This window comes from Osmia lignaria, chromosome 16 (assembly GCF_051020975.1).
Source record: "Osmia lignaria lignaria isolate PbOS001 chromosome 16, iyOsmLign1, whole genome shotgun sequence".
NCBI lineage: Eukaryota > Metazoa > Arthropoda > Insecta > Hymenoptera > Megachilidae > Osmia > Osmia lignaria.
In genome coordinates, this window is record NC_135047.1 from 7,311,200 (window position 1) to 7,335,333 (window position 24,134).

At 43.6% G+C, this 24,134-nt stretch overlaps 1 long non-coding RNA gene across 8 annotated transcripts in view; it reads right to left on the bottom strand.

Moving 5' to 3' along the window:
* Nucleotides 1-2,946: 2,946 nt before the first annotated feature.
* The window catches only part of LOC117600600 (uncharacterized), a 115,389-nt gene continuing 94,201 nt past the window's right edge, over nucleotides 2,947-24,134 (bottom strand). Inside the window, exons 1-4 of one of the 8 annotated variants that reach the window (XR_004580489.2) lie at nucleotides 10,075-12,333; nucleotides 7,332-10,002; nucleotides 5,717-5,812; nucleotides 2,947-5,631 (exon numbers count right to left, since the gene is read on the bottom strand). This is a non-coding gene — a long non-coding RNA (uncharacterized LOC117600600). Of the gene's footprint in view, nucleotides 10,003-10,074; nucleotides 12,334-24,134 lie in introns of those variants that run through there. The other 7 variants (XR_004580484.2, XR_004580486.2, XR_004580485.2 and 4 more) reach the window with 7 other exon arrangements.

Consider the following 24,134-nt stretch of genomic DNA (forward strand, 5'->3'; position numbering starts at 1 on the left):
GGGGTCCCTGACACCCCATATGCAATAATATTGGTATGCAGGGATACTCACAGCGATTCGGGGTCCCTGACACCCCGTATGCAATAATATTGGTATGCAGAGATACTCACCGGCGATTTGGGGTCCCTGACACCCCGGCTGCTATAATATTGTTATGCAGAGATACTCACTGGCGATTCGGGGTCCCTGATACCCCAAGGTGGTATCAGGTCGGCACACAGGGATCGTCACTGGTGCTTTGGGGTCCTTGGCACCCCGAATGCTAAATTATTAGTATGCAGGGATACTTATCGGCATTTTGAGGTCCTTAATACCCAATTTGATAACAGGTCGGTACGCAGACGGTGTCATTGGCGCAGCACGGTCCCTAACACCCTTGGATGAAATCAGGGACGTATGAAGGGGGTGCAACCAATATAATAATTGTCCTTTAATTTTTCTCCAGTTTATTTAATTTACTTAATTAATTTTTTTTGCTTATAAAATAAGCGCATCGAAGGGGAACAACGAAGAGGATCCGTTTTATTTTACATTTTCTAGCTATTTATATAATTTAATCTCACATTGTAGTCCAAGGCCATCTCTGCATCCCTTACATTTGTGCACTGCTTACATCCCTGCATTTCGTACACCCCTGCAACTCCTAAATCTCCTTTTTTTTTTTTTTTTTTTTTTTTTTAACGTGGTGGAAATCTTCAGAAAGACACCTTCCGCCCCCCTGGGGAGGGGCCGGAGGTAGTGTGGGATTTTTACCCACTAAAACCACCACGGTGGCCTGCACTGTGGCTAAAGGGAGGGTCCTTCGACCCTCCGCCATGTGCCAAACTCCGCCGACATCGGGGGCCACACCCGATGCCGGCACTCCTGGGACCGCGTGCAGTGGAGACCAGGGCCCCAGCCCAGGACCTCTACGGCATTATTTACATCCCACGTTTAGTTAGATCTCTACACCCCTTGTATCACAACATTCTTTTCATCCATACATTCTTTTCATCCATACATTCTTTTCATCCCTACATTCTTTTCATCTCTTCATCCCTTACATCCATACATTCCTTACATCTCTTCATCCCTCACATCCCTCCATTATTTTCATCCCTACATTCTTTTCATCCCTACAATCTTTTCACCCTACATTCTTTTCACCCCTACATCCCTTACATCTCTTCATCCCTTACATCCCTATATTCTTTTCACCCCTACATTCTTTTCACCCCTACATTCTTTTCACCCTTATATTCTTTCCATCCCTACATCCCTTACATCTCTTCATTCCTTACATCCCTATATTCATTTCATGCCTACATTCTTTTCATCCCTACATTCTTTTCATCCCTACATCCCTTACATCTCTTCATCCCTTACATCCCTATATTCATTTCATCCCTACATCCCTTTCATCCCAGCATCCCTTATATCCATGCAACCCTTATAATAAATATATTACAAAGACTGCTTCGAGTAAAGGTAAGTAAAGGTAAGTAGTTTTTTGTCAGAAATTTTGCAAAAGTTAGTTCCTTTTTTTGCCCCCAGATGGCGCTGATTCAATATCGAAATTTTAGTTCACATTTTTGCCGCTAGAGGGCCAAAAGTTGAGCTTGATTTAGTTCCTTTTTCCAAAACCAGATGGCGCTGATTCGACATCGAAAATTTAGTTCACATTTTTGCCGCTAGGGGGCGCTTTTTTCGAGATTCTCGCGAAATTCTCGAAAAATAGCGCCCCCTAGCGGCAAAAATGCGAACTAAATTTTCGATGTCGAATCAGCGCCATCTGGTTTTGGAAAAAGGAACTAAATCAAGCTCAACTTTTGGCCCTCTGGCGGCAAAAATGTGAACTAAAATTTCGATGTCGAATCAGCGCCATCTGGTTTTGGAAAAAGGAACTAAATCAAACTCAACTTTTGGCCCTCTAGCGGCAAAAATGTGAACTAAAATTTCGATGTCGAATCAGCGCCATCTGGTGGCGAAAAAGGGAACTAAATTTTGCACGATTTTGCATAAAAATGTTGCAAATATGTGAAGAATGCAGGGAGGTATGCGATACAGAGATATAAGGGATGGAGAGATATAGGGAATGTAGGGATGAAATGAATGAAGGGTTGAAATGAATGTAGGGATGAAAAGAATGTAGGGATGAAAAGAATGTAGAGATGAAATGAATGTAGCGATGAAAGGAATGCAGGGATGGAATGAATTTAGGGATGGAAAGAGTGTAGGGATGGAATGAATGGAGGGATGGAAAGAATGTAGGGATGAAAGGAATGTAGGGATGAAAAGAATATAGGGATGAAATGAATGTATGGATGAAATGAATGTAGGGATGAAATGAATGTAGCGATGAAAGGAATGCAGGGATGAGAAGAATGGAGGAATAAAAAGAATATATGGAAGAAATGAATGTAGGGATGAAATGAATGGAGGGATGTAAGTGATGCAGTGATGTAAGGAATGAAGAGATGTAAGGAATGTAGGGATGAAAGGAATATAGGACGAAAGGAATGGAGGTATGAAAAGAATGTGGGGATGAAAAGAATATAGGGACGAAATGAATGTAGGGATGAAAGGAATGCAGGGATGAGAAGAATGGAGGGATGAAATGAATGTAGGGATTAAATGAATGCAGGGATGTAAGTGATGCAGTGAAGTCAGGGATGAAGAGATGTTAGGAATGTAGGGATGAAAGGAATATACGACGAAAGGAATGGAGGTATGAAAAGAATGTGTGAATGAAAAAAATATAGGGATGAAATGAATGCAGGGATGTAAGTGATGCAGAGATGTAAGGAATGAAGAGATTTGAGAAATGTAGGGATGAAAACAGTGTTGGGATGTAAGAAATGAACAAATGTAAGGAATGTAAAGATGAAAAGCGTATAGGGATGAAATGAATGTAGGGATGAAAGGAATATAGGATGGAAGGAATGGAGGTATGAGAAGGATGTAGGGATAAAAAGAATATAGGGATGAAATGAATGTAGGGATGAAATGAATGTAGGGATGAAATGAATGTAGGGGTGGAAGGAATATAGGACGAAAGGAATAGACGTATGAGAAGGATGTGGGGATGAAAAGAATATAGGGACGAAATGAATGTAGGGATGAAAGGAATGCAGGGATGAGAAGAATGGAGGGATGAAATGAATGCAGGGATGTAAGTGATGCAGTGATGTAAGGAATGAAGAGATGTAAGAAATGTAGGGATGAAAGGAATATAGGACGAAAGGAATGGAGGTATAAAAGGAATGTGGGGATGAAAAGAATATAGGGATGAAATGAATGCAGGGATGTAAGTGATGCAGAGATGTAAGAAATGTAGGGATGAAAACAATGTTGGGATGTAAGGGATGAACAAATGTAAGGAATGTAGGAATGTGGAGATGTAAGAGACGCAGATATGTATGGGATACAGAGATATGAGATCTGTAGAAACGTAGAGGATGTAGAGATGTAAGGAATGCAGGGATGTTAGGAATGCTGAGATGTAAGCGATGCAGGGATATAAGTATTACAAGGATGTAAGAGGTGCAGAGATGTAAGGGATGTACAATCGAAATGTAAAGGTTTCACAGATGTAAGACTACGCATAACTTTTCATCATATAGGTTTCTCTAGTTAAAACCCTACCAAAGTAAGCTTCAGTGTAGTGATTTATTGTTTGACAATGGCGTTATTATTTCTTAAATGGTTTACGCACTTGATAAACGTAACAAATTTCATATTTTAAATATCCTTGGGATAAGATCGAGAAACTGTTTGGAAGTAGCAAGGAATTTCTTGACTTACGGGCTACTTTGTCGGTATAAAACGAAATTGCATTCGTTACATTACCATCCACCTCGAACTTTTCCTACGACAGACCATTTACAACTTGGTTACAACTTTCACGGAACTTGGCCGCGAAATACGAGCCATGGCAAGTAATTTTTTGGATTTGCTCGCGCCAACTATGAATCAAACTCGATACGTCGAATGCAATTTCTCCGTACCTTTTTACGCACCTTTCCTTACCAATCACAAATACGGAAAACGTCGAAGACATACTTTTGCAGAAGTTAAATCGAACTACATTGATATATCAACACTACAAAATGTTTCCGTGTTTAATTGGATACTGTTAATGTAACTTCAACATTCATTTGCTTTTCAGTGTGTAACTAGTGTGAAAAATATTTCATCTTATTCTAGTTTCTATATTTTATATTTCTTCCACATTATTCATATTAAAATGATTCTTATGAATCGTAAAGCAACAGAGCGAATATTGATCTGTATTTTGTTTAAACAGAAACTTATCGCGCCCAGTTGATAAATACTTACTGTTTAACCAGGCTCCTCGCTGTTCGCCAGACAATATCGGGGTGCAATTTGACAAATAAACGAGTCCAGTTGGCAATCATGGGCAACGAAATGTAATTGTGATCGTACAGAATTCATTAGTCCTTCAATTAACGCGGTAATAATTTCAAGCCACAACGAATAAATTGGTTTTCAAATTTTAATTCCCGATCGTTATTATTCCATGTGTTATTGGCTTATTCGGTTATAATTACGCAAACGACCGAGCACAGACCGCAATACGATTTCAAAATATCATTGTCCCTTCATTCGCAAGCTTCGAATCTCTGAATTTGACAATGAAACCACAATTCCTTCTTTTCTTCCTAAAATACAGTTTTTAGAAGTGGAGCTTAAATTATACCTACTTAATCTAAAATTTGTTACACGTACAAAATATTAACCAGAAATGGGAAGCTCATTGTTTGATATACGAATTCCTAATTACTATTATAATAGCCTCGATTATCTCCTACTTGATTTCTTTTTCGCGTAATTATGCTCGAAATAATGCCGAGACTCCGAGGAACGCAGGAAATTAAAATTTTCCCTTTCGCGATGGAAAATATCCTTCCATTGAGCTGTGTTCGTGTGCTACAGTGCTCGTTAATTTATCCATGAAATTGCTGCATCGTTAACAATGCTTTTTATCGGCTGCAAAAGGTACAACGCGCGTCAATCACAGAGTCGTGTGTGTTCCACGATTTAGAACTGAATAGTCCTCCCAATTATGGCCCGTATCTTTGACATCCAGGCCCCGTGGAGGAGCATTCAGTTTTTATCTTGCTAAAATATTCGGCTGTGAGAAGGAAGAACGGGGAAGGAGGGTGAGAAAAGCAGGGGGTTGCAACGTAATCGCGTTTGACGGTTCGGAGCGTTCAGAAATTAACTGGTTCACCTGCTTTAAAATCGTTATGAAACGCTTCTTCGAGGATCACTCGCGTTCTTCTGCTCGATTATTAACTAAATTTTTCATAACATTTCGTTTAACAGTTCTAGTACCCATTGTATCGTTTATGGCAAATCGAATCTAGCAATAACTCGAATTACACACTCTTCAATTTTACGGTATCGCTCGTGCACTCGGCTAAAACCAGTTTAGATAAGGCGATCAGTGACACGAACTAAGAGAAAAATGGAGAAGTAGCGTGAACCAAACGCGGGTGCAGCGAGAAGAGAGAAGTCTGCTTGGAATGACGTGACCCCGATCTCTTGACTCAACCGTGACGTTTCGTGTAATTGGAAGCACCTTCAGGTCCTTCGCTTACAAACGATTCTGATTGGCGAGCATCATCTCTGCAACCAGCAAGAAAGTAGTACGTACACGTCGAATATAATTGACACGATTCCCTTGTGTCTCAACGAAATCATTGTCACTTACTTGGTAACATTTCGCTTGTAATCCAATGCCTTGAATGGCATTCGAAGTGGGTCATTTTCTTAAAGTCACCAGAACGCTATTCTGATGATTCTTAATCTTTAAACAGAGGAGTTGAATCTTACAAAATCACGGACCAATAATTTTTATTTTCTTAAAAATTAAATGGCTTTAAATCTTTGATTCTGATTGCAGCAGACTCAGCGATTCACAAACGCATCGTTCACATAGCTGCGTTCCTATCCCCCTTTCGATAACAAGGAAGCTAAATTATATATAAGATAAAGATCATTGTTTTCCTGACAACGAGCTTTTGGTCTCTATCCCCGATAGAATAGCATTCGGCTCGAACAAATCCACGATCGCGGATGAACCACTTGGAACGTTGTTGGAATACCAAGCGGGAGGCCACCCTGCCTCGAATAGATTTCGTTTCAGCGATTCGAGGGGGATGGTCCTTTCGGCAAGTTTCGCGAATCTCAATCAATATCTGGATCGGCAAGAAGACGCCTATAAAATAAAGCTACGGGCACGGAGTCGGCGACGCATCGTCATCAAAGAGCAGTTCGAAGTTCCCTTTCTTCCTGGGGAGAAAACACGGGGGCGGGCTGAACGATATCGTAAAGGGTAGCAGGAATGGTGGAACAGTCGCGAGCAGCAGGAAAAAGAGATCCCCAGTTCGTTACAGTCCGCTCAGATGTAATCTTTAAGATGAGATCGCGCTGAGTCCATGAATCGTCGAGTGAGCAGAGCGGACTCGTAGCGCAACTCTTCTTTTCCTTTATTCTCCTCTTCGTTTTAGTTCAGCCAAAGAAGAGGAAAAGAAATAATAAGAAACTATCCGTCAATCTCGCCTAATGGTTCAAGTTAATTCTTAAGGAAATGGACTTTTTAATCGTCACCAGTTGATCTAAGTTAAAGCTATATTTATTGCTCGTCACTGACGATTATTACCTCCTTTAACCCTCGGACGACGGACCATGGAGAGAATCTCAATTTTAATTTAAGTTCGCATTTCACACTATTTGGATTTGGAAAATTAAGGATTTGGGCAATGATTATAAATAATAAAACTTTAAATAATTAAAATAAGTAAAGGTGTTAAGTGGCTACCAACGAATGAACAATATATCCACACGTCCTGCGCGTTAAAATACGATTGAATAACACTATTGCAGTTTCAAGTCCCATCACGAGGATTTATCAACGAAAGAGTCTCGTTAGAGCGAGTTGAAGCGAGTTGCACGAGGACCAATCCTTCGAGTCCTTCACTCGCGAAATCTGTCGCGTTGTCTTAGCTCTCAATCATTCAAAAGGAACGACGGCCCACTCGTGACTGAACGAGCGCGTTAATAGCGAGAAGAGGGCAATGCGTGTCGCACAATGCTGCACGTCACGAGTCGAGGGTTAAGAGGGAAGAGGGATGGATGAAGGGGCGAGGGGGTTTAGAGAAACGTGAATTCGCAGACGGCGAAGTTCGCCGCGCGACGCGGCGCCTGCCTCGACAGTTCTCTCCCTGGTGCGTCATTTCGATGCCATATGGGACGAACGTGGATGCCTAAGTTTTCGACAATACCCACTCTTTCCTCTATTACTCCGTTTCAATCGGCCACCCTACCTCCCGATCCTTTTTTAGCCGGAATTTATTGCGTAGTCTCTCCATTGTGCCTCGAGGATGCGTGGAGGATCGATGACTGGATGTTGCAACGCGACGATACTCGTTCGTTTCTCATTTCGTCTGGGTAGTTTTTCACGGTTTCCGGTTCCCGAGAATTCATGGTGACAGTAAACTGCTAGACAAATGGTGAAAGCACGTTGACATTCGGAAAAATTATTGTTTAATGTATATTTGAAATATTGGCATATTAGATCAATCGATGGTTATACAGAATATTTAAAATTAATTATCACTCGATTGATTAACAAATTGCGATATGAAAAATTTCCAAAACAATCGGAAAGACAAAATGTTCGACTTCGACAGATGTCCAACCGCGATAACGCGATGTCAGCAGTAACACCGAACGCTAACAGAATCGATCATCCTCGACCAGCCAAGACAAGGGTCGCTAAGTGTGCAAGGGGAGATCAGCGAGGTTAGACGAGGTTACCGAGGTATTCCAACGTGGATTCCACTCCAAGTATCATCCGGAACATTCCCCTAAAGCGACGGACGATTTCCACCCCTCGGTGGATAGATTCAGGCCGGACGAGTTTTCAATCCGTACTATTTACGCGTGTCGAGGATCCTGACTATTAAATCGAAAGAAAACGGAAGTCGCACACGGTTGAAGAAGTTTTCGCAGATATGTTATAGGAACGAGACGGCTAGACAAAAAGGGAAAGACAGGTTAGTCTCGGTTAAGAGAAGCGGGGGCGGTTTGAAGCCGCATCGAAAAGGTATCTCCTGTAAGGGGTGACGTCTTCCGTGGGTGATTTTATTAAAAATTCATGCGTTCGGGAACTGCTGTCGGAGTCGTGCTTCCCGGAGCCAGGTTTATGCTGTCAACCCTCTTCTGCTTCAAGACGACGGTAGGGGGTTGATTTGTTCGGTTGACGATGCTGGCCGAGGAAAAAGGGTATAAGGACATCGACGTCGACGACGCCGAGAGGAAAACGATGGAAACGCTGGCGCCGTCAGAAACTGGAAAGGATAACCTGCTCCATGCACTACTTTCCTTACACTGTTGTTTCCTTTTCCGTTGGTCCTATTACCTATCAGAATTTTGCCCCTACCATGGATGAATATTTTCGAAGTGAAATTCAGGTGTTGTTCATTCCTAAATTTATAAAATCCATAAATTTGTATAGTACGTTTTGATTAACAAATGACGATCTAATACAATCACAATTAAGGGATAAAGCAGAACGTAAAATCAGACACAAAGATCAAACTACCAACAATTCTTTTCAACTTACAAAAGAGTGAACCTGGTGCTCTCGAAATTCTTTCGCCAAACAATGTTCCATCTTCTTAGCCGGGCTTTCTCGCACAGATTTGTGGTTGACGTTAACAACGGGATTCGTCTGGTTAAAGGAGGAAACGGGTGCAAGGCGTGTCACGAGGAACGCGGCTAACTGTTCCGCCGCGCACAGCTTCAATTAAGGAGACTTCCAATTATCCGTTATTTAAACGAGATCCTCCCCTGTTTTGTCCTTCGACGCAGGACCGGATAGGAAACAAGGGAACGGGAGGGAACCGGAGCGAAGGGCAAGGAATTCTAAGATAACGATACGTTACGAATTTCTGCGCAACGAACATTGCCATTAGCCAGATTAACTCTCCGCCGTGATTTGCTGCGAAACTGCTCAACTTTTTACCGTTCCATCGACGAGTCTGTAACCGTCGCTAACAGTTGGCTGGCTGAAAAGGGGTGAAATACAAGGGGGTGGAGGGTGGCGTGCAAATGACAAAAGCGATTTATTTGTTGCAGTAGCTCGGCAGACGGGAAATCGGGTCTCGCGTTAACTCTCGGATAGGAAAGGAGACACAGGTAACGAGAGAGAGAGAGAGAAAGGAACGGAAGACGGAAACGAGAGGGTGGTGTACCGCTGCAAAATCTTGGCTAACTCTTCTCTAGCCTCTCCCTTCCGACGATCCCCGCGGCGCTTCAATTAACAGGACTGGCAATTATCTGTTATTTAAATGAGGCTCGGGCACACAGGCGTGCCGTGACGCTCTTTGTGCACGGATCACGTTTTAGACTTACTCCACGACGAAACGAAGAGACACTAAGATTTCTTTGTAACTTCGATCAACAAACCACAACCGAATTCGCACAGAGACCATGTATTATACAAAAGATAAATAAAGTTATATTTCTTACCTTTTTAATTAACAGCTGTATTCATTAACCATACCCTGAATTGGACCATAAACATTCGGTTATGACTTCTTGAAAACAAGCAGAACGAATTAGAATCGGTGAAGATCGACTGTCAGCGGTCTATCAGTAATACATACGCGTCTCCGCGAAATTGGCCGACAATCCGTCGTGACTTCACGTCGAAAACGATCGATGTTGTCGTCGACTGACGCGTCGGTACGATACTGCGATTTAACTGCCGTACGTCGCCCCGTCGGGGCGATCGTACTGCAATTTTTGTCTTGTCCAATTGAAATGCCAATTTCATTCGGCTTTCTGAGTGATCGGCGTCCTCTCTTCCTCTCTCTCTTTGCACACGGATGAGTAGAGAAATTTTCTGTTTTTCTCCTGGCCACATGTCACCGTCAGGGCCAGTCTCGCGAACCACGGTGATACGACACTGGCAGCCATTGACCGTGACGGCTGAAACACAAAATTAAAGGAGTTAATATGCGTTCTAAACCGAAGCTCATAGTTTCGATAAACGATTCTTACAATTAGTCCGAGCCTGTTGAAACGCCTCGAGGAATCGGGAGCTGGTCGATTGCCCTGCAACACGTTGATTCTAGACATTTTCGCGACTTTTCATCGCGACACTTTCGTCGGGCAAACGCAGTTCTTTGTGCGGCAAGGAGTTAAAGAGAACTTTGCGCTCCGAGGCAATCTGCCTGAGGAGATTTCGAATTTCGTCCCACCCTTCTCATCCCCCTGAAATCCGTTTCCTCAGAGAATCGAGACGGCTGCCGTCAGTCGATCCGACCTATCGATCTGTCGAAGAAGAAGAAGAAGAAGGTGAATCCTCTTCCACCTCGGGGACCTGCATTGCAGCACCGTCGTAAACCATATTTTACAATTCCTCCGGGCATTTATCGCTTCGTTCGCGGCCAAACGTACCTTTTGCCTGTCGATATGCTCCATTTTCATTTGGCATCGTCGCTGGAGAGATTACATTAAAACTGTTTGGTTGAGCTGCTCTTAATTTGCAAAATAATCGTTTAACCCAATGATTACCATGTACCATACTATAAGAATTGTGTATTGATTCCTCCACCCTTGTACCAGCATGGTCAAGTATTATGTAGCATTTTTTAAAAAGTATTCGATTAAGAAGCTTCTGAACTTCACCGACACGATGCACATACCCTCGGGTATCGTTTATGCTTCTATGAAGCACGTCGATTACCAAGGTGTGGTTCATGGAAGTTATTTCCCGGTGAGTGCGGTCAACATAAGAGATGCACACTCGCTGCCTCACATTTACACGGATAATGTAATAATGTCTATGCGAGCCTTCACGCTTCTAAGCACCCGTACAAAGGCCATGTACCGTGCTTCTACCTACTCTCCATCACCATCGTCCCTCTTCTTCGACTTGCCGACTTGCTTCCACTTGCATTCCCATCACTGGACACCACGAGACGCGCCATATGCCGTGAATTCCGATACGCCCATTAGCCCCCGATTTCTATGAGATTTTATATAACAGATTCTTTCAATTAAGGGTGGACGGGGAACAAGGGTTAATATGGTTAATAAGGGTTTATATGGGGAGGAGAAGGTTCTGGAGAGTCGAAGACCCGAGGTATAAAGATCTATGTAACACGCATTACGATTTTTTCAAACAACCCCATTACCACCCTTTCAGGTTCTAAGTTCGATAGAAGAATTTCTACTTCACCTGTAATGCAATTTTTCCTCGTGCAACGATAAACAAGTATTTTATCCGCCATGTTTGTGCTTGCAATTTATGCGGACAAATCAAATTTTGAAGAGCACTTGCAATAATCAGCGTCTCGGTCGTAAACGGGTGCTGACTTTTGAGTGAATTTGTTCCCCGCGCGGGATAAAAGGAAAGCGTACGAAGAAGAAGAATCCAATCTCGTGATCTCGGAATGTTATACATTCCCCGTTCCCGTCGGAACGCTTGATTTCTCCGCGAGAATTCGAATCAATCCCAACCGGAGTCGTACGAAGCGGATTTTATTCATGCAGGTGCGTTTGTACACATCGAAGTAATAAACCTGTCGCTCGCGAAGTAAATCAATGTAGAAATGCCCCCCCACTTCCGCCTCCTTTTGCTCGCTATCGGGATGGCAAAGACCACATCGATTTTGGCGCAAGATTAAAGTTGGTAGTTTCAGGGATGTCGGAATGGAAGAACCAATTTCCACTTACCCGCGAGGAGATGTAAAGCGTGCAATTTCACCGGCAAGTCGACCGAGATTTATAGCTTGCATCGGTGGTAAGCGAACGAAACCTTCGTTTCTAAAGGGGGAATCTTTCAAACGTCCCGTAACACGACCATTCCTCCCAATAGCGGATTTTATTCCTCGATTATTTTATATTTTTCAAATTTAATCACATTCTAGAAAGAAAAAAAATGTTCTTTGTAAGTGAACTATAAATGCTTATGCATCTGACACATGGGTGTGCTAGAAAATCAAACTTACGTGAAGAGAATGAATTGAATCATAGATCTGAAAATGTAGATCAAAAGAAAAGAGAATCTGCCGATAGTCTGGCTAACACAATCGACGGTGCAGTCATCTGGCAAATGAAATTCCCCTTTTCCATTTCTGAGAACTACCTTTAAATCTCTCTGTTTCATTTTGAACTACCCATAACCATAAACTTAGGTCATTTCGATTTTGAACTCTGATACATAAACCCAAGAGGAACAGCGGGGTTAAAGTTCCCTAAAAAAAAAAGGAAAAAAAGAAAATGTAAGAAGAGTAATTGAAACGCGATCGAAGACCATCGAGAACACTCGCGTCACGACATCAGAGCGGAGGCGAGCATCTCCCAACCCTCGTGGTCGGCGTTATCTTTGCCGTGGAAGTGCCGATTGCAACCGGGGGCCACGCAATTCGAGTTTCCGCTAATTTCTTCGTTGTTACCGGAGACATCTTGCACGGATCCGTGTTACCTGGTCCTTAGTAAGCCCGGCTCTAGGCCCCGTCCTCTTAATGGGGGGTCATAGATTATGGCAAATGAGGAAAGTTGAGCAGCCAGCAGTAGCAGCGAGAGAGAGAGGGGCCATGTGGCGCCAGCTGCGAAGCTGCAGCTTCCAACTTCATAACCGGCCTGCCGGCATGGTCCGAGGCTGGCCATGGTAGCCTGAAATTTCCAAGCTACGAAACCCCATGCCAACCTTTCGCATCCTCTTATTATTCTTTTTCTCCTTTGCCGGGCCCTCTCGAGTTTCCTCGTTAATGCGGATCGATAACGAATGCATAAAAGGATAACAAACGGTCGGGACTATTAAAATCCGGCCGGCTTTCGGCCTCGTTCAGCCCCGATTCGGTAAGTAGGTCTAGCTCTACCGGGCCGGGGATAAGGAATTGCGATTCCGCTTTTAAAAACGACCGAAACGACTCGGTTAATTTATCGCGGCGTCTCGTTAAAGAAATCGAAGTGACGTCGGTTTATCGGTGATTCCAGAGCCCGCCACAGATGATTACATGCAACGAAACCTTCCTCAGAGGGCTTTCGTTACCTAATATACGGCGACTGATTATCGTAAACGTCGGGATGGCTCTTCCGGGAAATCCCTAAAGTTATTACGTTCGTCGGACCGCCTTACCACCGATGGAACGACGGAGAGAGACGCTTCGACATTTCTTAGGGACGGTCAATCGATAATTGTCGGGCCTGGACCCACGTGTCCATATAAAGCGAATTCACCAGGCAACACACCTGGTCCTCGTACATCTTGGCGCATGTGCGCTCCTGAATATTTTCTTGGAACATTGAATACAGATACCTTGGGTTAATTACATAGGTACTTGTATTAGCGCTGCTTTGATCTCTTGATACACGCCTTTCACTAGACACTTAAGTGCCATCCAGATCCCTCGAAACTATTGTTTAAATAAATGCAACTCCCTAGGGCGCATAACTCAAGAAGGACCGCGAGACCTTATGGGGTTCCCTGAGAATAAATAGAGGAATTAACGAAGGAAGGGTTGAAACTTTCAACGAGAAAGTTTGACAATCTAGAGAAAATTTCACTTGAACCTTAATTTATTTGCACTGAAACGGAGGATAGACCGTTTCTATCGAAAGAATATCTCGAAAACATTATCACGGAGGACACTTTCTACCCCTTACGATTCTTTCTGAATTTACTACCCTAGCTCATAAGAGTTTACTGCCCATTTGGCGGTTGGATTGAGATAGTTTGCTAACAGATAGCATGGGTCGAGGATCTCAGCTTTTATCTAACCCTTATAAAGATTCACGACTATTCTCTCCATTCATCTTTAACCCCTTCCTGATTTAGTACGTTCTTACCTCTTTGTTTTTCTAATAATTATGTTATATCACTCGTGAGTGCATTTAATTTAGATGGAACCAATAAAATAGTTCTGGCTAGTTTTTTCGTACAAACACTCCGCTGCGAATCGTTTCTTCACCCCCAGACACGAAGTTCGGCAGCTAAATAATTGGGTTAACCCTTGTTGGTTTGTCGGCTGTCGTGTCGCCGGCGTCGCGATAATACGGGGGTGTGGAAATTTCGAGGGACGAATGGACGAAAGGGCGAGGGAAACGACGTTTATCTCGATTTCCCGTCGACGCACACTTTTCCGCTAACAAACTTCGATAATGAACAAACGCTGACGAGACGCTTCCGGCTTGTTCTCGAGCAACGACGGCGACGTCGTGTCTCTTTGGGAAACTGTCGCGATTGCCAGTCACCGTGAGAGAATTCTCCTTGATCGAGGCTAGAAGAATTATTTCTTGTCGTGAGAGACGGTTTTGCTGCCGTTGCGTTTGCGTGTTTCGCGTGCGGCCAATACTTGTTAGCCTATTATTATAATACCCCTATTACAATAATTATCAGGAAATTAATGGCACCAATTACCACGTAATAAGGGAGATTATGTTTTAATCAAGACTTGAAGATTTACCCTCAGTCTACCAAGCGGGTCCATTGGACCCGATTTACACATTTAATGTCTTTTTTTTTAATTTTATAATTTTTCTTAATGGACGGAGGATTAATTTACTTGAATTATCAAACAATATTTCATGAACTGTCAACGAATCATTTTACTTTTCGTTCTTTTTTCCCACCGATGATACATATTAGCCCCGCAAATTGTTGCAGCCGGTCGTTCGAGATAGACCACGGCTTGCAAATACCGTTTGGCGCGACAGGTAATTGAAAATTAACAGAGCTAATAGCGGCGACAGGCGAAGAACGATGCTCGAGCCTCTGTCATTTGTGCCAGAAAATCGAGTCGCCCAGCCAGAGTGCCTTTTAATGCAATTTTATGATCGAATCGAGGAACGAGGGTAGCGCAGCCTACTTCGACCACGATTTTCCTGTCCCCTGTCCATCGTGGTTGGAGATCGTTTTTTCAGGAAAAGATTGAAGGATTTTAGCGTCGTTTCAAGGTGTACGCCTTTTACGAGGGTCGGACGCAAATTAGAGCAAGTTGTTGAACAATTTTCGTGACGATTGTATCGGGGTAGCTATATATAACGAGGGAAAGAACTTAAGATATCTCCATTATAAAAGCGCTTCTACAGCTTATTAAAGCTACCTTCATTTTTTAAGAATAATAATTTAATAGAACGTTCTTTTGTTGAGTGTGAAGTTACCGATGAATAACATTGTTAATTGAGAAGGATCTCGTTAAGATATCACGAGCGGAACCTTGAAATTTCATCGTCCTCGTAAGAAGAATGTTTCTTCGATCCAGCGTGTCTTAACATCGAAGCAACTTCCAGCATCCATGGTGTCTCTTGGACAAAGTGCCGATACCTTCGACGTCGACGAACAGCCTAACTTTCGAACTATTACAAAACTTCCCAACTAACCGGCGAAAGATTACCCGGAAATTAGTGATAATTTCGAGCTACTTCCCGGCAAATTCCTTCGTCCCTGGTAACTACATCTACTTACACCGGCACAAATTTCTCTCCGCTCTCTTTCTCTCCCTCTCTCCGAATCCTGGAATTCGATCTCATCCCTTGAATGAAGCAATTTTTACTCCTTGGTTTTGATACGATCTTAAAGACACAATATCAATTGCTGGTAGGATTGAATCCAAATTTTGACACTAACTATTGAACCTTAATTACGAATCGAGGATCGAGCGTACAAAGAAGAAGGATGAAGTAAGAAAACGAGAGTGAAACAAAGTGAATAGACAAAACAGAAGATGACTGAATGAAAGGAGATAGAAGAAGAAAGGAGGAGTGGGGAGAAGAAAGAGAGAAAGTTCACTGGGCAATCTATTCCAATTTAACACTCGACTCCATGGCATTAAATAATCGCCCTCGCCTTCGGAGGAACTGGTCCCCATTCAATAATGGACTTTTATCCAACGAGCTTGTACTTAGCGCGAAACGGGCCCGGCTGGTCTGGGATATTACCCCCGGTAAGTCGGTGTTGTGACAGTAAAGAGCTTGAAATAAATCTTAGTTACAATCATTTCTTTTGCGGCCCGCGGCCCACGACGAGCATAAATCAAATATCATCGTTCCGTGCGCTCTCCTTCGCGCGCTTTCACGTCTCGCCCTCTTCTCTTACCTCTTTCTCTTTTTTACCGCTTCTTCCCTCGGCTCATTGCACTTGCATTTACATTCAACAACATCCGAACCTCTATCCTCCTCCTTGTTGCTGCCCCACAGATCCTGTCTATTCCTCCAGCCCGACCTTGATCGATAAAGGCCACTCTTATCGATGCAGAAATTTATTTTCTCGAACCTCACCCACCTCGTGACTACCGGCAAACAGGAATACGGTTTGCTATTCGGGAGAGGCAGCTTGATTTAGGCCCCCTTGAAACGTTGCTACTTTTGCTATTCATTTTATAATCAACATTTTGAGATACGTTCTTTATAAAATAAAATCTTTTTCACGCATGGGTGTGGTGTCTTTATCTTGTAACGAAACAATTCGTTTATCTCTGAGGGAAAGCTGAACGGTAAATAAAAGGAGGTCTTGGAATCGCGTCGAAGAAGGAAGAGTTCGCTCACACGCGAGGATAGCGCGGCCCTTTGCGAGCCTCCACGACGATGCAATAAATCCTCGCCGATGATCGAGGGATCCAGTTTATCGGCTCGCGCCCGTCCAGAAAGGTCACGATGCTGCATGCACCGGGACATTCATTACGGCACGTTGCAAGTAGAGGGCCACGGCCAACGTCTTGCCCCGAGAATTTCCATCTCGAGAGTAGGTTGCGCTTGTGAACAAAGCGTTAACACCGGATCGATTTGTTTCGCGAACGTTTCTCGAAACGTTCTTCTGCTCCAAGCAACACGCTCGTACTGGAAACTTGAATTTAATTAACCGTTTGCTGTACGATTTATTTTCTGGCAAGCGTGCCCAATCGGAGTATTTAATTTTATTTCGCGCGAGAAACAAAAGTACGTTTAGCAGCAAGATTAAGCCTAGAAAGACTGAGGAGAGAGCTTGTCGAGCCCATCGGTTAGAAAATATTGAGAGCTATTAATTCGTTCAAAGTGCCTAGAAGACATTCACAATCCTGTTCCAGTTGCACAGTTAATTTACTGTTATGTAGGTTATCATCGAACGGCATCTAGCATTCGATAAGTCACGATAACGATGATCTCTAACGGCATCTGGGATCTATTCGCAGCGGATATTAGCGAATGATCGTCGAATGAATATGCATCGGCCGGAAGTCCTATGGCCGATTAAAAGCGACGTACCATGGCTGCCGTGCATTTCACCTCGACAGAGCGAAACTTATGCAGCCGAGAAAATATCGATTTATCGATGCCCGCGGCGGGAATCTGCATTCGAAACGTTGGACACACAGACGGTAATATAAGCGTTCGCTTCTTACCTCGTTTCTCTCTTTCCCTTTCCGTGCACGTCTCTTATGTTTATCGCTTAGTCAGTGTCTCCGTCGGTCGCAATTTATTCGTCGGGACCGAATAAAAATTTAATAAGCAACCACCGACCTTCGCGTATCTCCGATCGCGACGCTTAAACATTCGCTTTCTTTGCAAACCCTCTTCCTTTTTACCTTCTTGCACGTCGTTTCTTCTTCTCGTTCCCCTTGTTCCTTTCGCGCGCACTGACAAAGAACGGGGCGTGAGTTTTACACCGGGACAATCTTACCACGGTGGTTTAATCGAAATTACGCGGCTGCGCGCATGCTAAGCGAGCGTAGATTGCGCGGGAGCCAATAATTCAAAATTCAAAAGGGGCGAAACTCGTGCGCCACGAAATACGGACCCGGACCGAGCTTCCTCTTTGAAACATTCAACCGACCCGACACCCGATTCTTCTCTTTTTCCATTCTCTCCCCACATTTCTCTTTTGGTGTCATCCTTTTTCCAACACACTCCCCTCTACGCGTGTGTACACGCGTCTTCATACAGAGAAGTATGCACACGGATTTTTCTTTGAATATCAATGCGTTTATCTGCGGTTTGAATTATATTGCCTAAAATCTCAACGGTGCCATTTCTGTGATACTTTTGCATTATATTCGAGATACATGCGACGAAATGGCTCAACTCATTTGCAATACAAAATCGAAATATTATATTGACGTCGAGGGTCGAGAGCTAATAACTCAGAGTTTCTATCAATTAATAATTGATCACAAATATGTGAAACAGAATACATAAACATAGACAGTGAAATACGTATTATTTGCCTGATTCGTTTGATTTACTAGAAATACCACATCAATTTACATTACTTGATTTCTGTCAACATTCCGTTCCACGCGTTGTCTGATACGTTTGATTTATCACCTAATTTATCACTTTCAACAACGGTGGACCGGCAAAATATGAAACAGTACTAAAACTCTAAATACACTGAAATTTTCTGCTGGTATTGGATATTCCTGAGAATGGAACGTGGCGCGCAAATCAGTACGCGTCGTTCGTGGCGGCGGCTGGCTATTACAGCGATTAGCGAAATAGTAAATGAAGTAAATGACGCGTCTAGCTGGTAGCGCGATCGGAACACGAAGGAAAATGTAACGGTGTAGCAATTTACTCGTTACACCGCCACGGAACCCGTGGCCGTACTGTCGGTGAACTGTTACGGTTCCTGTGTATGCGTGCGTCGTAATGGAGAGTACGTAATATCATAAGCCACAATCGACGTTAGAGGTTATACGGATAATACGTACGTATCCAGGGATCGCGATTTGCCGTACACGGCCGCCTGTACGGCATACATATTCGTGGTATAGCCGGTAAACCCTACGGGTCCTGGCTTTTACGTGTCCGGCATTTCTAAGAGAACCGCCGCCGCCGCTCGAACCGGTTACATTTCGAATTTCCAGCCACTCCAATGCATATACATATCTACATTGCAACGCGTTATTACGTCAGTCTATCGGCTATTATAAATTGACCTTTACGAGAAAATGAACGTTCCTCAAATTTGTCTCGAATCAGCCACGCGACGTGCGATAGATCATCATTAATTTAATAAAGCTGAAATTTACGTGGAAACTTCAACCGATCCCCTGGTATCCGTACAGCCCCTTAAGACATCCATTTTAGTATCGTGGACCAATTTTCTCAGCAAGCTTAGTCAAGATTAAATTAGATCATTCGTTTCGTCGATTGCCTCTTGTCCGCTCTTTCGTCCATCTCCGCCCGAAACGCCAAAACTTTCCGGTAATTTCAAGCCTGAACTCGATCTAAACGCGATCCAACAAATTGCACTTCATTTGTCCCCGCGTTTATCCGAAACGATACGAAATCGATACTCGCTTCGCGACATAATCCTGCCACATTATTTCCACGCCGGATAACCAGACCCTTAATAAGTCACGTGGAAATACCTGGTAATCTTATAACTCGGCATTTCGACGAGGAAACATTACTTCCCGCGACGTACCTACGGATAATCCGTTTAAACGAGTTGTACGCTCCCTATCGAGGATCCTTTTTAAAGTAATTTCCCTCTGACGATATTTTCGGAAGATCGATACTCTGGATTACACGAATTTCGCGAATAAGAAGCAAGAGAAAAATTCCAGGTGATTTGAAACCGACTGATGAATGGTATTTGCGCTATGATATCAACAACACGAGCAGAATTTAAATGGATCTTCGAAACTATCCTGTAACCATCCATGTCCACGGCTGCGACAAGGGCTACACGTTGGTCTCCCGCCATGAATGGCAGACTAGGAAATTAGATCTTCCAACCACTGTCTAGAAATTACGAAATGTCGCGCGAGACAGCGCTCCCTGTCGACGGGAACAGAGCTGTTCCATGGAAATGCTGGAAATGAATTATTCGACTTTTCGCCCTTGCCCCCTCGTGCCCCGTCGAAGACGGTTTATGCAAATGTAACACGGATGACGGGACGAACGTCATTATTTCTAGCCTCGCCGACTGTCAGTCGCATTGAAACTTGTCCATTTTGACCGTGTTTAATTAACGAAATCTCAGTGATTCGTAGGTGTAAAGTTTGGAGAAATTTACGATGAAACTTTGTAGCAACGTTTTATGAAAATCCTCGACTAAACACTTAATTGAATACAAAATAGTAAAAGGGTTAACTATCGTACTTTCTAAAATAGAACAGAGCTGTAGCAAGAAATTTCCTTTTAACGAATGATTTTACTACCCTTCGCAGTTCCAACACAGGTCAGTAACCAATGAAAGTAGAAACGAGTCTCTGACCTCTTCGGGAACGTCGAAACGTTCGTCGAAAAAGCTTTAAAGCAATTTGTTAGCGTCATAGCAGGCACATTCGTCAGAGTAGCAGCTCTTAGACATTAGTAGCCTTTTCTTGTGCGAACTGCTGGCCGCAAAGAAATCCGAAATACAGGCGAGAAGAACACCCTGCGGATGTCCACCGAAGCAACCAGACTACACAGGACGAGTGTTTTATTCTAGCTGGTGGAAGCTTACTTTCCCCGAGTAAAAACGTGGAGCCAGACACAAATTAAACGACTGTTAAGGTTCGAGGTTATCCATCGTCGTGGCGGCGAATCTAACGGAGGATGCGAGGGGGGAAAAAACTCGAGGAAAAAGACTTGACGTGCAGTCTATTAGTGGACAGAGAAGCATGTGGCAAGATTGTCTTGCCGGGGGACTCCGGTATCGTTTAGAACGCACACACTTTCGGTTTTCACCATTTCTCTTCCTCGGAACGCTTTTCGTCCGAACGTTTCACTTCGTAGCCACGGATAATTTTCTTTCCTTCCCGACGTGGAGCTGAAGGGAAGATAAAGAAACACTTACTCGGACGCTCGTTGATTTATCATTTGGCTCCACCTGTCACGGGACACGTCCTGCGACAATGGGACAATTTTTAACTTTGTTTGCTCGCCTGACCGTTCGAACGGATATCCGTGGACGATGAAAGAAATCTCACTCGTCTATATAAATCGTAGCATCGAAAAGACCATTGTTATTACGGGCCCGAATGGACCTAGACACCGTCTATCGTCCTAACCATTCACCTTCCAAGGTTTAAGGGAAACGAAACGCGATGTAATCTATTTTTGATGGCGACGAGGTTCCCCAACCGGAAAGTTGCCCCGAGCTCGCTATGCCAAGGAGAGGGGTAGTTGCCGGTGCTAATGTAGTTAAAAAGTGATTAGACCAACCCTTCCGTGCGCCGAATGTGCACCACGGTATGAAATAGTCGCAGTTTTCGGTGTTACGCGGATGTAAACGATCATGACGTAATCTAAAAACATTCTGCCGGTCAATACACACTGCTTCCCATAGTGAAACTACCAGAAGGGGATATTCAAATACGGGGGTAATACGTATGAATAAATTAGTCGACGACTCGTTCGAGGGTCGTTACAATTCCATAATTCAAACTTCAACGATGTTCTTTGAATGTCTCATCGCTGTTTTCTTCTTACTTTCATTCTACACCCTTGATGTCCGCAAATTGACGTAGCTCGTGCTGGGAAAATCACGCAATTTCGCATGAATTTTGTCGCGCAAATGGAAAAGGCGCCGTGATGAGCGTAATTCGACCATCGAGGGGTGCTGGATAATGAGCCAACAAAGGGACGAAACTCTGGCTAAGAATACAAACAGGAAACAAATTGTCTGTGAAAATGTAACTTAGAACTGCTACTGCTTTCGACCTCGACGAGGGTAGAAAATGAAGACGTCTTTTAAATAAAAATATTTCAAACCTTCGAGTCACCCGTTTGATCGTTCCGTAAATTTTTGTAATAATTTGATATTAATTCCCGGGAACGAAGCTGTTCAACGAACGCCGAGCTCGTATGAAACGATTAAAAAGAAATTTATCATGCTGTAAACTCTTACGCTTTCGAGCGCAGAAACTTCCACGAATTTCGCGCTTTAATTATTTCGGAATCGAGGATTGAGAGTAAAATATGCGCTGTTTCCACCATGCTTTTGAAAGCTCAACGTTGGAATCTTTATTAATAATACTTTGTTCGTTCCCCGTGAAATTCATTTCGTCTTTTAGACATAATATAAAGCGTGATATAACTTTGCGTTCCGTACTTGTTCCAAATAAAATTGCACGGGCTCTGTTTCGAGGGTCGTACGGAGTACATTATCGCGAAAAGAAAAAATGAGCCTGCTGGTCGTTACATTTGTATAATGGGATTTTTTATGGTGAAAGTTCCATCGTAATTTTGCACGCAGAACATCCAACGAGTCAAAACACAGGGAACTACCCTCGAACGGTGTCACGCGCGTAACCGCGTCGCGGTAAGAAAGAGGGCTCGCAACCCCTTCAATCGGGAGAACAAACGAGGTGCACGCATAATTTTTTCTCCTGCTTTCAGACGGCCTCTCCTTTATGCACGCTTGCAATTTTCTAATATTTGGGCAACGCGTAATAAAGACGGGCAGCCGGTTCGCGGGACCGAGGACAATGTCAGCAAGAAGCGAGCGTACAAAAGGATGTGTCGCGAGACGCGTCTCCTCCTCTATTTCAACTTCTTGCAAATGTTTCTCTCGACAGGCTATGTCTACGTTTGTCACAGCAGCGTAGGCAGTTTTCATTTCCATCTCTTTTGCCGTATACAAACAGTAACCACTTGGATTTAAAGGCTTTATGGATATTCCAACCCTTCCTCCTAGAGAGGGTGGGTCTTGAATCGTGTCAATATTCTGGATGAAAGTTACATTATTTCAAGGAGGTCATAAGATAGATATTTGATAGGAATACTTTCGAACAATCCTGAATAGCAAAACTTAATATCACCCTGTAGAATTAGTTATACCAGTTTCGAGATCGATTTCGTACGTGCAAGAGGGTTTCCGCGTTGATACCCTCGTTCCTCGCAGCTTTTACGAGCCGGACGAAAAGCAGAGGCACCTTTACGATCGTAACTAGCAACTCGCACTCGAGCTACCGTTTGTTGAGCTTTAAACGTACCCGTTAAACAACACATCCCAAAACACGGAAGCGAATATCCGACCGTCGAGATGTTGCATCAAAGTTCTCTTAGAGTGCAAATTATCAAAGAGCAATTTCTAATATTTCAAAAATATTAATGCTGCGAATCTTATGATCCGTCTAATGATACTCGTATCCTCTCGCGCGATGCTCACGCTGAGATCTATCCAATCGGTTCTCCACGCATTCACCAGCCAGCGAGATGAGCAAGGCTTTCGATGGAGACCAAGCACGCTACCGATCGCGTACTCGTCCGTGTACCTGACTCTCGTGTCGTGTCAGCTGCTCGAATAACTCGTAAATCTAGCCGAGGAAAACGACACCGTTCGCCAACGCGAGTTTTTCGTTTTTCCAAACGTGCGACACGAGAGCCGGCGTTTCATCAAGGACGAGTTCTTGAGTCCTCGCCTCTACGCCTATGCCAGTTAGTCTTCGACCCTTTCCATCGACATGAACGAACTCTCTCTTTCTTCGAATTCACCTAGCCTCGCTCTTTCTATCCGTACATACCACCGTTACACGCGTATGTATGCACGCGTTCGTTCACCGACACACCGAGAAACTCGTACGTCGATACACGCGGGTTGACTGTGTTCGCGTGCTTCCAAGGGAAACCGAAGCACTACCCTTAATGACTCTGACGACAACCTACCGACTCCGCACTTACTTCGCCTCCCTTTATTTATAGATGCGAAGGTGAAGCCAGCAGAAGAAGAAGCTGAGAGCGTTGCACGAGGACGAAAGGAAAATGTTGAAACCACCGCACCGGCGAGGTCACTTGTCCCGGAAAAATGAAAAATGTTCGCCCCTTTGAGGATATCTGTCCACGACACGCGACACCTGGCCCGATAGTATCGGTCATAAAGATTCGCGGACCATTCGTCGTCAGATACGGTGGATGATAAAACGTAGGGGGTTGAACCAACTGCGAGATCGCATGACCAACGGAGATCGTTCGATTTTCACCGGAATTTCGTTCGTGTTTTACGTTTGTTCACCGTTATTCAACCCGTGCACAATGTTTGTTGCTCTTTTAACACTCCAACTGGGCCGTTGAATTCGTTAAAAATATATCGAGATAGTAAGTTCATTTTTAACAAATTCATGTAAATTACTTTTGCGGTACTTGGGATTTTTTTTTTTACTAAACTAGGTAAATGCGTTAAGTGTATAGCGAGAAATAAT